This window comes from Salvelinus alpinus, chromosome 14, assembly GCF_045679555.1.
Source record: "Salvelinus alpinus chromosome 14, SLU_Salpinus.1, whole genome shotgun sequence".
Classification (NCBI taxonomy): domain Eukaryota; kingdom Metazoa; phylum Chordata; class Actinopteri; order Salmoniformes; family Salmonidae; genus Salvelinus; species Salvelinus alpinus.
In genome coordinates, this window is record NC_092099.1 from 16,546,958 (window position 1) to 16,561,857 (window position 14,900).

Sequence of the window (14,900 nt, forward strand, 5' to 3'; positions counted from 1 at the left end):
CTAGCTAGGATGCGTTAGCTATAATAATGTAGAGTAAATGAGGAATGGCAGGCGGGTACATTACAACCCAGCAGCTTTCTATTAGAGGGGTAATGGAGTAGCACAATCGCCATGGCGACACAGGAAAACACTCGCTGCCGTTAATTAGCCGGTAGAGCTGACGAGGAGATGCGAAGGACCGGTAATGGTGCTGTTGGTGGATGGGAGAGAACAGACGGTTTGGATATAGTCACAGTACCAACCTCCCTTTTCCATTCCTCCCTTCCTCTCCCCCCTCCCTCTATTTCTCCGTATCTCTCTCATACTCAGTGGAACACCTTCACACAGGGAAACAAAGCTGTTATAAATGCTTGCAAGAGCTTTAAGAGCAGGGATATTATCAGAACGTCCATGTATTGACGTCAGTATCTGTAAGCAACAGCTCCCTCTCTATATACTAGAGATGCCATTACCAGTTCTCCGCAACGTCCATTAGTAGACCTTGAACATGTTGTTTCCTGATGCGCCTCAGAGATCCAGAAACACTGCGAGTGTGTTGTTTATCAACATCATAGTTCCAGTGCTCTCTGTAAGACAGAGAACCACAGTAACCTGTGTGTCTGCTTCACTAAACCAGATAAGCAGTTCATTAATACTCCCTTGGTGTTAGAACCTCCAGGGCTGACGAGGTGGATAGTTAAACTTAGCGAGGTTAGAGACAGTTTACCATGTTTTATGGATTTAATGATGATTTCCAGCGCTAGAAGAAAGCTCACCTCTGACATTCACGGACAGTTGTATTCCCTAATTCAGAGAAAGGTGTACATTTTCTTGGAACAGTCTTCATACAGCAGTAATAACCATTATTAACATGCCAGACCCATTGATGGTTATTTGGGTACAATTGCCATGGCAACTCAATCACCTAAGCTGGTTGAAGTAGGCAGTTCTCCAGACCCCTAGGCAGCTCCACTTTTACACAAAGTTGGAAGAAAGCTGGGGAAAGAGAGAGAGAGAGAGAGAGAGAGATGGAGACAGAAAGAGAGAACGAGAGAGAGAAATAGAGAGAAAAAAAGAGAGAGAGAGAGGGAGAAATATGGAGAGCGGTGGATGGAGAAGAAGAGAGGAAGAAAGGGTTCAAGTTTACATATATTCCACAGGAGGCTGCTGAGGGGAGGACGGCTTATAATAATGGCTGGAATGGAACGGATGGAATGGCGTCAAACACATTGAAAACCACGTGTTTGATGTATTTGACACCATTCCATTCATTCAGCTCCAGCCATTACCACGGGCACGTCCTCCCCAATTAAGGTGCTAACAACCTCCTGTGATACATTAATGTACCATGCTACAGTGGTAGCCACAACCAAGACAAAACGACCAGCGTCTACATTCAATAAATGACCAGACAATCACTACAAGCCACACATACCCTCCAACCTCCCCCCACCTGTTGTTTAACACAAGCCCCACTGTTCACTGTAGGGTGAGTCCTTCTGCCTAAGGTAACCCCAGGGTAAACAGGACAGAGATGGAGCATCACAACGCTACTACACGCACACACACACACACACACACACACACACACACACACACACACACACACACACACACACACACACACACACACACACACACACACACACACACACACACACACACACACACACACACACACACACACACACACACACACACAAACACACTCAATCAATCAATTAATCAATCAAATGTATTTATAAAGTCCTTCTTACATCAGCCGATGTCACAAAGTGCTCGACAGAAACCCAGCCTAAAACCCCAAACAGCAAGCAATGCAGGTGTAGAAGCACGGTGGCTGGGAAAACCTCCCAAGAAAGGCCGCAATCTAGGAAGAAACCTAGAGAGGAACCAGGCTATGAGGGGTGACCAGTCCTCTTCTGGCTGTGTCGGGTGGAGATTATAACAGAACATGGCCAAGATGATCAATATGTTCATAGATGACCAGCAGGGTCAGATAAGAATAATCACAGTGGTTGTAGAGGGTGCAACAGGTCAGCAACTCAGGAGTAAATGTCAGTTGGCTTTCATAACCGATCATTCAGAGTATCTCTACCGCACCTGCTGTCTCTAGAGAGTTGAAAACAGCAGGTCTGGGACAAGGTACCACATCCGGTGAACAGGTCAGGGTTCCATAGCCACAGGCAGATCAGTTGAAACTGGAGCAGCAGCACGACCAGGTGGACTGGGGACAGCAAGGAGTCATCAGGCCAGGTAGTCCTGAGGCATGGTCCTAGGGCTCAGGTCCTCTGAGAGAAAGAGAGAAAAAGAGAGAGAGAGAGAGAGAAAGATAAGAAAGAAAGAGAGAAAAGAGAGAGAGAGAATTAGAGAGAGCATACTTAAATTCACACAGGACACCGGATAAGACAGGAGAAATACTCCAGATATAACAGACTGACCCTAACCCCCCCGACACAAACTATTGCAGCATAAATAGTGGAGGCTGAGACAGGAGGGGTCGGGAGACACTGTGGCCCCGTCCAACAATACCCCCGGACAGGGCCAAACAGTCAGGATATAACCCCATCCACTTTGCCAAAGCACAGCCCCAACACCACTAGAGGGATATCTTCAACCACACACATGCACGTACCTGTTTCACTCAAGACTCGCCCCTGCGGATAATGGCCATGACACCCCTGGAGCATTAACACACACCTGCATCCTTTCTTCTCATTCCTCCACACATCCCTCTCTCTCTCTCTTCCACCTCAGTGTTAAATTTATGCTCTAACATCCATTCAGCTGGTCAAAGCCCAGAACAGGGGAGAAACAAAGGGAGGGACAGAGAGAGAGGGAGAGAGAAAGAAATTAGAGGGAGATGGAGAGAGAAAGAGAGTAGAGAGAGAAAGAGCAGATATCAATTATTATGACTGAGGATTTTGCTGCGTTTGCCAAAGCATGTTGTCAGAGGAGGCAGACAGGCAGGAGGGATGAATAGACGCAGAATCATTTCTCCCTTGATCCTCTCTGCTCCGCTCACAGTGGCCCAGTCCTGCTATATGGCCCAGTCATCTATAGATACACACACATGCTGGAACGCACTGACGGACGCAAGCGCACACGCACACAAATGCACATCCTCATACACGCTTGCACGTACATCCATATGCAGGCACACACGCACACACCACACACAAACTCACCCACCAAGGATGGACACACACCACACACAAACTCACCCACCAAGGATGGACACACACATGCAAGCACACATAAATATGTGTGGATCCTACATTCAACATCTCCATGAGTTCCAATTACCATGTGTTATAATTCCATTATTACTCACGGGTTGCAACAGCTTGATCCAACACACTATCATATGAAAACACTATTGCAGCAATGCTCTTCACATTTTTACCTCAATAAAAAGGGGTGAAGTAATCATGGACTCAGGATGTGTGTTGTCCAGTTGGCATTGATTTTAAGCCAGCTCCCAGCTCCATCATTCCAGGAGATGAAAGCTGTTAGAAACAGAGTAGAAACCTGATAATGATTGAGAAGGGAACAGCCATTATACCCTCTAGCGTCCAGCGGCCATTACGCAAAAGGCAGTGAAGGTGAAGGCAGTGTAGATCTGGCTAAAGATGAGAAACCTGCCAATTGCTATGACGTTGGTAATCAAGAGAGATGCCAGGTATTTACAGTCTAGGGAGAAGAGTGATATGTGTGTGCGTGTGCGTGTGCGAGCGTATGCGTGTGCGTGTGTGTGTGCGCACAAGTGTGTGTGTGTGTGCGTGCGTGCGTGCGTGTGTGTTCCAGTCGATGCCAAGGAGTCAGATGGGCCACAGGATGTAGTGAATAAATCATGAGAACATTTATTCAGCAACAGAAGAGCAGAAACCCAAACACTCTTTTTCTTCTCAGGGCTGTCTGTGTACCCGCTAATGTTCTCTCACAGAATCACTTCCCTCTCCTGATGGACCCAAAGGCAAGCAGTCTAAGTCAACTTTCCTGTTTGGAATCGGCTCTTACGCCAGGGAAAAAAGTAGAACAGTAGATGCCAGCCACAGAGAGTTGAAGTTCTCAGAAGGGGAATTGAATGGAAGGATAAATTATCCACATAAAGGACTAAGTAAACTGTATCATATTTATGTGTGCATGCATGCTCCGTAAACAACAGGCCTTGTCCCAACAATGCAGAAAGAGGAAAATAGAAAATTAATAACACATAATAATAAAAGTAACAATAAATACACAATGAGTAATGATACCGTGGCTGTATACAGTACACGGGCTACCAGTACCGAGTTGGGGTGGATACAGTGCCTTCGGAAAGTATTCAGACCCCTTGATTTCTTCCACATTTTGTTAAGTTACAGCAATATTCTAAAATGTATTGAATAAATAATAGATTTGCTGCAATATACACACAATACCCCATGATGACAAGGCGTAAAACAGGATTTTAGAAATGTATGACAATAAAAACAAATACCTCTTTGATATTAGATTGGAAATTGAGCTCAGGTGCATCCTGTTTCCATTGATTATCCTGAAGATGTTTCTACAACTTGATTGGAGTCCATCTGTGGTAAATTCAATTGATTGGACATAATTTAGAAAGGCACACACCTGTCTATATAAGGTCCAACAGTTGACAGCGCATGTTAGAGAAAAAGCCATGAGGTCAAAGGAATTTTCCGTCAAGGTCAAAGACAGGATTGTGTCAAAGCAGAGATCTAGGGAAAGGCATCAAAAAAATTCTGCAGCATTGAAGGTTCCCAGGAACACAGTGACCTCCATCATTCTTAAATGGAAGAAGTTTGGAACCACCAAGACTCTACCTAGAGCTGACCGCCTGGCCAAACTGAGCAATTGGGGGAGAAGGGCCTTGGTCAGGGAGGTGACCAAGAACCCGATGGTCAGTCTGACAGAGCTCTATAGATCCTCTGTTGAGATGGGAGAACCTTGAAGAAAGACAACTATCTCTACAGCACTCCACCAATCAGGCCTTTATTTTAGAGTGGCCAGATGGAAGCCACTCCTCAGTTAAAGGCACATGACAGCACGCTTGGAGTTTGCCAAAAGGCACCTAAAGACTCTCAGACCATGAGAAACAAGATTATCTGGTCTGATGAAACCAAAATTGAACTCTTTGGATTGAATGCCAAGTGTCACGTCTGGAGGAAACCTAGCACCATCCCTACAATGAAGCATGGTGGTGGCAGCATCATGCTGTGGGGAAGTTTTTCAGTGGCATGGACTGGGAGACTAGTCAGGATCGAGGCAAAGATAAGAAAAAGTAAAGAAAGAGAGATCCTTGATGAAAACCTGCTCCAGAGGGCTCAGGATCTCAGACTGGAGTGAAGGTTTACTTTCCAACAGAACCATGACTCTAAGCACACAGCCAAATCAACACAGGAGTGGCTTCTCTGAATGTCCTTGATTGGCCCAGCCAGAGCCCGGACTTGAACTCTATCGAACATCTCTGGAGAGTCCTGAAAATAGCTATGCAGCAACGCTTCCCATCCAACCTGACAGAGCTTGATAGGATCTGCAGAGAAGAATGGGAGAAATTCCCCTAATACAGGTGTGCCAAGCTTGTAGCGTCATACCCAAGAAGACTCGCTTTTGTAATCGCTGCCAAAGGTGTTTCAACAAAGTACTGAGCAAAGGGTCTGAATACTTATGGAAATGTGATATTTCCGTAAAAAATATATATATTTTTGGTGTATTGTCCTTATGGGGTATTGTGTGTAGATTGTTGAGGGGGGGAAAACTATTGAATGCATTTTAGAGTGAGGCTGTAAACTAACAACATTTTGAAAAAGTCAAGAGGTCTGAATACTTTCCGAATGCCCTGTATGTACATATTACCAGGAATAAAGTGACTAGGCAACAGGATAGAGAATAAGATAGTACCAGCAGCATATGAGTAAAAAAATGTTAGTGCAAAAATGGTCAATGCAGATAGTCTGGGTAACTATTGAACTATTTAGCAGTCTTATGGCTTGGGGGAGAAGCTGTTCAGAGGCCCGTTGGTTCCAGACATGGTGAACCGGTACCGCTTGCCATGCGGTAGCACAGAGAACAGTCAATGACTTGGGTGTCTGGAGTCTATGAAACATGTTTGGGCCTTCCTCCGACACATCCCTGATATGGAGGTCCTGGAGGCCGGGAGCTCGGTCGCAGTGATGCACTGGGCCGTACGCATTACTCGCCTTGCGGTCGGATGCCAAGCAGTTCCCATACCAAGCGGTGATGCAGCTAGTCAACATGCTCTCAATTTGCAGCTGTATAACTTTTTGAAGAGCTGAGGGCCCATGCCAAATCATTTCAGACTCCTGAGAGGGAAAAGGCTTTGTCTTCCCCTATTCACTACTGTGTTGGTGTGCGTGGATCATGATCGATCCTTAGTGATGTGGACACCGAGGAACTTGAAGCTCTCAAACCCTCTCCACTACTGCCCCCTCGATGTGCTCGGCAATAGATGAGATACCATTGTGGGCTAGCAATAGCCACTACCACTGGTCTATGCCCAGCTTTTCCTTTTTCCTTAGCCAGTACACTGGTACACTTTTGCCCATGCACCGGAGCTATGGAGAGCCTCTTTAAGATTGTATATTGGTACAATGGTGCCCAGGCACCCGGGCACCCGGGCTACGCTGGGCCAGCCTGAGCCAGCCTCCCCTTACATTTACTCTGATTTAAAGAGAGCTGTGGGAAGGAGAGGGGAATAGCATTTAGCCCACATCCACTTTAATTTTTTTAATGTTATTGCAGCAATAAATACATTGAAGTGCCCTGTACCTTGTGGCACCCACCGCTAAAAGCTTGTATTTATTAATGCCAAAGCACCACAAGGATATCTATAAGGTGCCTGTAAGAGAACACAATCTACAGCTAACCACCTCTGGTATGCAGTGCACTGTATTTATATATATATATATATATATATATATATATATATATACTACTCATTCAAGGGTTTTTCTACATTTTTACTATTTTCTACATTGTAGAATAATAGTGAAGACATCAAAACTATGAAATTACACATGGAATTATGTAGTAACCAAAAAAGTGTTAAACAAATCAAAATCTATTTTAGATTTTAGATTCTTCAAAGTAGCCACCCTTTGCCTTGATGACAGCTTTGCACACTCTTGGCAATCTCTCAAACAGCTTCATGAGGAATGCTTTTCCAACCGTCTTGAAGGTGTTCCCACATATGCTGAGCACTTGTTGGCTGGTTTTCCTTCACTCTGTGGTCCAACTCATCCCAAACCATCTCCATCACTCTCCTTCTTGGTCAAATAGCCCTTACACAGCCTGGAGGTGTGTTTTGGGTCATTGTCCTGTTGAAAAAACAATGATAGTCCCACTAAGCACAAACCAGATGGGATGGCGTATCGCTGCAGAAAAGCTGTGGTAGCCATGCTGGTTAAGTGTGCATTGGTTTCTAAATAAATCACCAACAGTTTCACCAGTAAAGCACCCCCACACCATCACACCTTCTCCTCCATGCTTCACGGTGGGAACCCACATGGGGAGATCATCTGTTCACCTACTCCACGTCTCACAAAGACACGGCTGCTGGAACCAAAATTCGCCAGTTTGGACTCATCAGACCAAAGTACAGATTTCCACCGGTCTAATGCCCATTTCTCGTGTTTTTTGGCCCAAGCAAGTCTCTTCTTATTACTGGTGTCCTTTAGAAGGGGCAATTCGACCATGAAAGCCTGATTCATGCAGTGTCCTCTGAACAGTTGATGTTGAGATGTGTCTGTTACTTGAACTCAGGATCGGTATCCCCCCTGTGGGACGGTTGAGCTAACGTAGGTTAATGTAATTAGCATGAGGTTGTAAGTAGCAAGAACGTTTCCCAGGACATAGACGTATCTGATATGGACAGAAAGCTTAAATTATTGTTAATCTAACTGCACTGCCCAATTTACAGTAGCTATTACAGTGAAATAATACCATGCTATTGTTTGAGGAGAGTGCACAGTTTTGAACTTCAAAATGTATCAATAAACCAATTAGGAACATTTGGTCAGACTAGATACAACATTTTGAACAGAAATGCGATGGTTCATTGGATCAATTTAAACTTTGCGCATACACTTGAAATTGCACCTGACCTGTAATAATACATTGTGACCTTTCTCCTGCTTTATCTTTTACCAGATCTAATATGTTATATTCTCTTACATTAATTTCACATTTCCACAAACTTCAAAGTGTTTCCTTTCAAATGGTATCAAGAATATGCATATCCTTGCTTCAGGTCCTGAGCTACAGGCATTTAGATTTGTGTATGTCATTATAGGCAAAAATTGAAGAAAAAAAAGGTCCGCTCCTTAAGATCCTCTGCAGCAGAGGTAACTCTGGGTCTTCCTTTCCTATGGCAGTCCTCATGAGAGCCAGTTTCATCATAGCGCTTGATGGTTTTTGCGACTGCACTTGTAGAAACTTTTAAAGTTCTTGACATTTTCGAGATCGACTGACCTTCATGTCTTAAAGTAATGATGGACTGTCGTTTCTCTTTGCTTTTTTGAGCTGTTCTTGCCATAATATGGACTTGGTCTTTCACAAAATAGGGCTATATTCTGTGTACTCATGCTACCTTGTCTCAACATAACTGATTGGCTCAAACACATTAAGAAGGAAAGAAATTCCACAAATTAACTTTTAACAAGGCACAACTGTTAATAATTTCCGCAACAAAGCATCCTTTACTCATGCTGCCAAACATACCCTTGTAAAACTGACCATCCTACCAATCCTCGACTTCGGTGATGTCATTTACAAAATAGCCTCCAAAACCCTACTCAATAAATTGGATGCAGTCTATCACAGTGCCATCCGTTTTGTCACCAAAGCCCCATATACTACCCACCACTGCGACCTGTACACTCTCGTTGGCTGGCCTTCGCTTCATACTCGTCGCCAAACCCACTGGTTCCAGGTCATCTACAAGACCCTGCTAGGTAAAGTCCCCCCTTATCTCAGCTCGCTGGTCACCATAGCAGCACCTACCTGTAGCACGCGCTCCAGCAGGTATATCTCTCTAGTCACCCCCAAAACCAATTCTTCCTTTGGACGCCTCTCCTTCCAGTTCTCTGCTGCCAATGACTGGAACGAACTACAAAAATCTCTGAAACTGGAAACACCTATCTCCCTCACTAGCTTTAAGCACCAGCTGTCAGAGCAGCTCATAGATTACTGCACCTGTATATAACCCATCTACAATTTAGCCCAAACAACTACCTCTTTACCTACTGTATTTATTTATTAATTTATTTTGCTCCTTTGCACCCCTTTATTTCTGTCTCTACTTTGCACTTTCTTCCACTGCAAACCAACCATTCCATTGTTTTTTTTAGTTTTTATTTTACGTGCTGTGTTGTACTCACTTCGCCTCCATGGCCTTTTATATTTTTATTTATTTATACATATATTTGTTTGCCTTCACCTCCCTTACCTCACCTCACTTGCTCACATTGTATATAGACGTATTTTTTTTTTTTTTTTTTTTTTTTTTTTTTTTTTCACTGTATTATTGACTATATGTTGTTTTACTCCATGTGTAACTATGTGTTGTTGTATGTGTCGAACTGCTTTGCTTTATCTTGGCCAGGTCGCAATTGTAAATGAGAACGTGTTCTCAATTTGCCTACCTGGTTAAATAAAGGTTAAATAAAAAAAAAATAAAAAAAATTGAAATGCATTCCAGGTGACTACCTCATGAAGCTGGTTGAGAGAATGCCAAGAGTGGGCAAAGCTGTCATCAAGGCAAAGGGTGGCTACTTTGAGTCACATTACAGCCGTATTCTAAAAGAGAATTGTTTTTGTTCCCTCAATAATCTACACACAATACCCTGTAATGGCAAAGCAAAAACTGGTTTTAATGCATTTTTGCTCATTTATTACAAAAAAACATTAAATATCACATTTACATAAGTTTTCAGACCCTTTACTCTTTTTGAAGCAACTTTGGCAGTGATTACAGCATCGAGGCTTCTTGGGTATGATGCTACAAGCTTGGCACATCTGTATTTAGGGAGTTTATCCCATTCTTCTCTGCAAATCCTCTCAAGCTCTGTCAGGTTAGATGCGGAGCGTTGCTGCACAGCTATTTTTCATGTCTCTCCAGAGATGTTCGATCGGGATCAAGTTTGGGCTCTGGGTGTGGCCACTCAAGGACATTCAGAGACTTGTCCAAAAGCCACTCCCCCGTTGTCTTGGAAGGTGAACCTTCGTCCCAGTCTGAGGTCCTGAGCACTCTGGAGCAGGTTTTCATCAAGGATCTCTCTGTACTCCTGCTCCGTTCATCTTTGCCTTGATCCTGACTAGTCTCCCAGTCCCTGCCGCTGATAAACATCCCCACAGCGTGATGTTGCCACCACCATGCTTCACCATAGGGATGGTGCCAGGTTTCCTCCAGACGTGACACTTTGGCATTCAGGCCATTCAGGCATTCTCATGGTCTGAGAGTCTTTAGGTGCCTTTTGGAAAATTCCAAGTGGGCAGTCATGTGCCATTAACTGAGGAGTTGCTTCCATCTGGCCACTCTACCATTAAGGAGTGATTGGTGGAGTGTTGCAGAGATGGTTGTTCTTCTGGAAGGTTCTCCCAACTCCACTGAGGATCTCTAGAGCTCTGTCAGAGTGATCATTGAGAGTGCCTAATCTCAATTTCGAGTCTCATAGCAAAGGGTCTGAATACTTATGCAAAAAAGTTATTTCTGTTTTTTATATTTTGTAATTTTGCAACAAAATCAAAAAAACGGTTTTCCCTTTCTCATTATGGGTTACCGTGTGTAGATTGATGAGTAAAAAGTATGATTTAACCCATTTTAGAATAAATCTGTAATGTAACAAAATGTGGAAAAAGTCAAGGAGTCTGAATTATTTCCCGAATGCACTGTATATAATCACTAAGAATGCATTAGCATTATGCTAACACAGATCCACACTGTTTCACCCAACAAAGGCATTTGCAATGCTAGCATTTATTTGTGCATATTTCTATATTGTGTTTCAAGTTTTAAAGGAAACAAACTGTGTCCTAGTAATATATGACCGCTAATCAGTGTGAGTGAAGCCAATTTAGTCTCTCTGTGATACTTTAGCTCCCAAACACTACCCAACTCAATGTAATTAACAACGATGCTTCATCTGTTCATGTGCAAATATCTGTCGATTTAAACATGAAACAAACAGCATGAATACGTTCTCGCAAATGCGTAGTTGAATAAGGGCACCTTAATTTGCCAGCACTGAGCAATTAGATGGAACACGACGCTAATTCCATCTCGGAGGTCCTCTGGGATATGATGCTGAGTTGCGCTACACGGCTAGGTTACACAGGCAAGCAGTGCGCTTTATGCCTTCAAGTGACTCTTGATTATTCATTATAGATATTTTTAACCATTTCCAACTGTGATTGTAGCCAACAGCCTTCTGTTTGCCCTGTCGGCTCTGTCACGTAGAGAGGTAAAAAGAGAGGTAGAAAACTAGCATCTGTGCGTGTGAGAGAGAGAGGTAGCTGTAATGTAAACTTGGACTTGAAACCGTTGAGTTTGTCTGTTGTGTATAGTAAATCTCTGTGAACCTGTGGTAATGGCTGGTAACTTTAGCTCTCAGGTGGGTAGTGTCTGATTGAGAGGGGCCATGAAAGTGCAACCAAGCATTTGGGGTGATCATTACTCACAGCTAGCAGATTATCATTACGGAGAGAGGTGGTGTGCGTGTGCGTGCGTGTGTATGTCTGTGTGTGTGTGTGTGTGTGTGTGTGTGGGCGCGTCAACTTGACCACCCACTCTGTCAGGATAAGACATGGGCGGGCCGTAGCTGTCACTCAGGCCTGTCTCAGGTTTAAAAGTGCCAGTGATGAAAAGATTTATAAAGGAGGGCCATGCACATTAACTACATCTTCAATAGTTAATGTGACATGACCTTGTCTGACAAATAGTTATGATGATGGAGCTTAGCATAGTCGACCAAAACACGGGGCCCTTCAAATCAGTTGGTGATGAAAACCACACTGGAGATTTAAAGTGCTTGTGAAAGGCAAGGCCAAGGGTCTGAACACCACAGCTAATATAATTAAAGGAAGGTTCACACAGGCCTGGGCCACAGGTCAGAAACCTAGCCCAAGGAAAGGCTCTAATCATGGGCTAAGGAGGGCTATGGCCTCTGTTGATCCTCTGGTTCCCTTCAGGCCCCTACTACTCTATTGAACCCTGTTGGGGGGTGGTGGAAAGGAGAAGCAGGGTGTTACAGGGGCTCACCGGGAGAGAGTAATGAGAGGTATTATGATGTAGTTAGACATTGGCCATAGAGGAGAAATACGAAACATACCCAGCCAGGGGTTTCTCCAGGATCAAGACCCTGAGGATGACCTTTAGCCCCGTGGATTAGTCCCCGGAGCCGGGGGATCGACGGGGCCGCTAAGTAGCCACCTCAGACTGAGCAGCTCAGATAGTTCTGGGAAATTTGTTTATGTGAAAAAACAAACGTTCATCAAGAACAGACTTAGTCATTAACACAGATGTATTTACAAACACATGGTAGCAGCCACTGTTGAGAGCTGAAATCCAACACACTTTCTGAGCTCTGGCTCAGATCTAGCCACACATGAGGCCTGGCACAGGTTAAAAACTCAGGAACTCCAGGGACAGCTCACCACAGGCTCCCAGAGAACAGAGGGGTATACAGGCATCTAGGACACATTCTTCTAATAGAATAAAAGGCTGACATCAAAGAGACTAATATAGCCCACTTCTGGAGAGAGAGAGAGAGAGAGAGAGAGAGAGAGAGAGAGAGAGAGAGAGAGAGAGAGAGAGAGAGAGAGAGAGAGAGAGAGAGAGAGAGAGAGAGAGAGAGAGAGAGAGAGAGAGAGAGAGAGAGAGAGAGAGAGAGAGAGAGAGAGAGAGAGAGAGAGAGAGAGAGAGAGAACATTTCTTTGCTGAATTAAATGTCTTTGAGATCGGACCTCCAGAGACACATCCTTCTCAACATTCCCCGACTAGTTAACATTCCCAGGACTAGTTAACATTCCCAGGACTAGTTAACATTCTCAGGACTAGCTAACATTCCCATTAGGTTCTAGTTAGAGTTTGATGTAACATTAGGATGATAACATCACAAAAGCATTCTTTGAATGTTTCTAAGAAAATGTTTGAGATGAAATATCGGTGGAATGTTCTCCTGACATTCACTCAAATGTGCACAGGTTCTTATTAGGTTGCCCGCGAATGTAATAACAACGTTCCAGTTATGTTCTTAGAACATACTGCCGCGACAAAATATGGGATTAATGGGAGTGGTTCTGAGAAAACATTAAAAGAACGTTCTGCTAATGTTGTTGGAGATATCTTTGAAAACACCCATAACAACAAGCAGTTAATTCTACAAGACTATCATAAAGTTATAGAAGAACCATGGGTGCAAATTTCAATGGGGACCCACATTGTGAAATTGCATTTTTGTACCCCCCCCCAATTTTATCATTGGAATGAGATGCAAAACAAGGGAACGGTGTGCTTTAGGACCATGCAGACGCCTCCGAGCTGTCGGGTAGGCTGTTTGGAGTGGAATTTTTTTTATCAAAAAAGTTGTGTCCCCCACTTCTAAAACCAAAGTTGCTCCCCTGAGAAGAACATTATGACATGGTGTTCCAAAAGCATTCCCTGAACAAACTTCAACAATAACGATTCAATTGACTAGGTTCTGAAAAAAAAACATTACAGACACGTTCTGTGAACGTTGATGGAGACGTCATCCTAAACACCCAAAACAACATGCAGGGAACATTACCACAAGACACACATGAAGTTATAGTGTGAAGTTATGAGATAATTGTTCCAACAACGTTCCCTGAACATACTTCAGCAATTATGTCTGGATTTAACACAAGTGGTTCTGAGAAGACATGACTGGAATGTTCTGCTAATGCTAACAGAAACGTTATCTCCAACACCCATGACAATACATTTTTCCAGAAGAATCTCATAAAGTCTGACATTGTTGACATGATGTTCCAGTAACATTTTCAGAACATCCTGCAGCAATAAAATGTGTGAGCAATTGAAGTTATTCTGAGAACACATTCCTGGAATATTTGGCTAGTATTGATGGACATATTATTAATAAGGCTATTAAAACAAACAACGAAAATGTTTGCAAGACTCTTATAACATTTCTTTCTGTAATGTTCTAAAATGATGTTCCAATAATGTTCAAAGAACATACTTCAATGAAAATATCTTCTAATATTGATGTGTAATATTACTATATTATATTCAACTTAGCCTACAAATAGCATTCCAGTCTTCTTAAATCATGCTATTTTATTAGAGTATTGTCCAAATGTAGTTCTACATGTTTTAAAGACATGTCATCAAGGAGACTTGAACATCGGACCTACCACTTTTCAGTTCTGTACTAAGCCTCTTCATCGTCACAGAGAGGTATACAATAAGGCTGCTTAATATGATTTGCCTTTCCTTAGACAAATGCATGAGCACTCTCATTCAAACAGTTACATCAATCTACTAACACTTACTCACTCTCACACACACACACACACACACACACACACACACACACACACACACACACACACACACACACACACACACACACACACACACACACACACACACACACACACACACACACACACACACACACACAAGGTATCTCCACCTGATTAGGAATCGATTAGTGTGTGGAGCTTAACCGTATTGGCTCCTGGGCTCTCGCTGGTGTTCGTGCGCTGGAATCTGCTCACACATAATATCCTGTTTATATGCACTTGACTCTCATTGATTTCCCTTTTACCTGCCCCTGTGGTGCCAACCCATCACAGGAGGCCCACCGTGCTAGTGGCTAGCAGCTATTGAAGGAATGCAATCCTAATAG

At 43.4% G+C, this 14,900-nt stretch overlaps 1 long non-coding RNA gene across 1 annotated transcript in view; it reads right to left on the bottom strand.

Annotated features, from left to right (window-relative positions):
• Positions 1-761: 761 nt before the first annotated feature.
• The window catches only part of LOC139538519 (uncharacterized), a 285,749-nt gene continuing 271,610 nt past the window's right edge, over positions 762-14,900 (bottom strand). Inside the window, exon 3 of the long non-coding RNA XR_011667749.1 lies at positions 762-2,270. This is a non-coding gene — a long non-coding RNA (uncharacterized lncRNA). The remainder of the gene's footprint in view (positions 2,271-14,900) is intronic.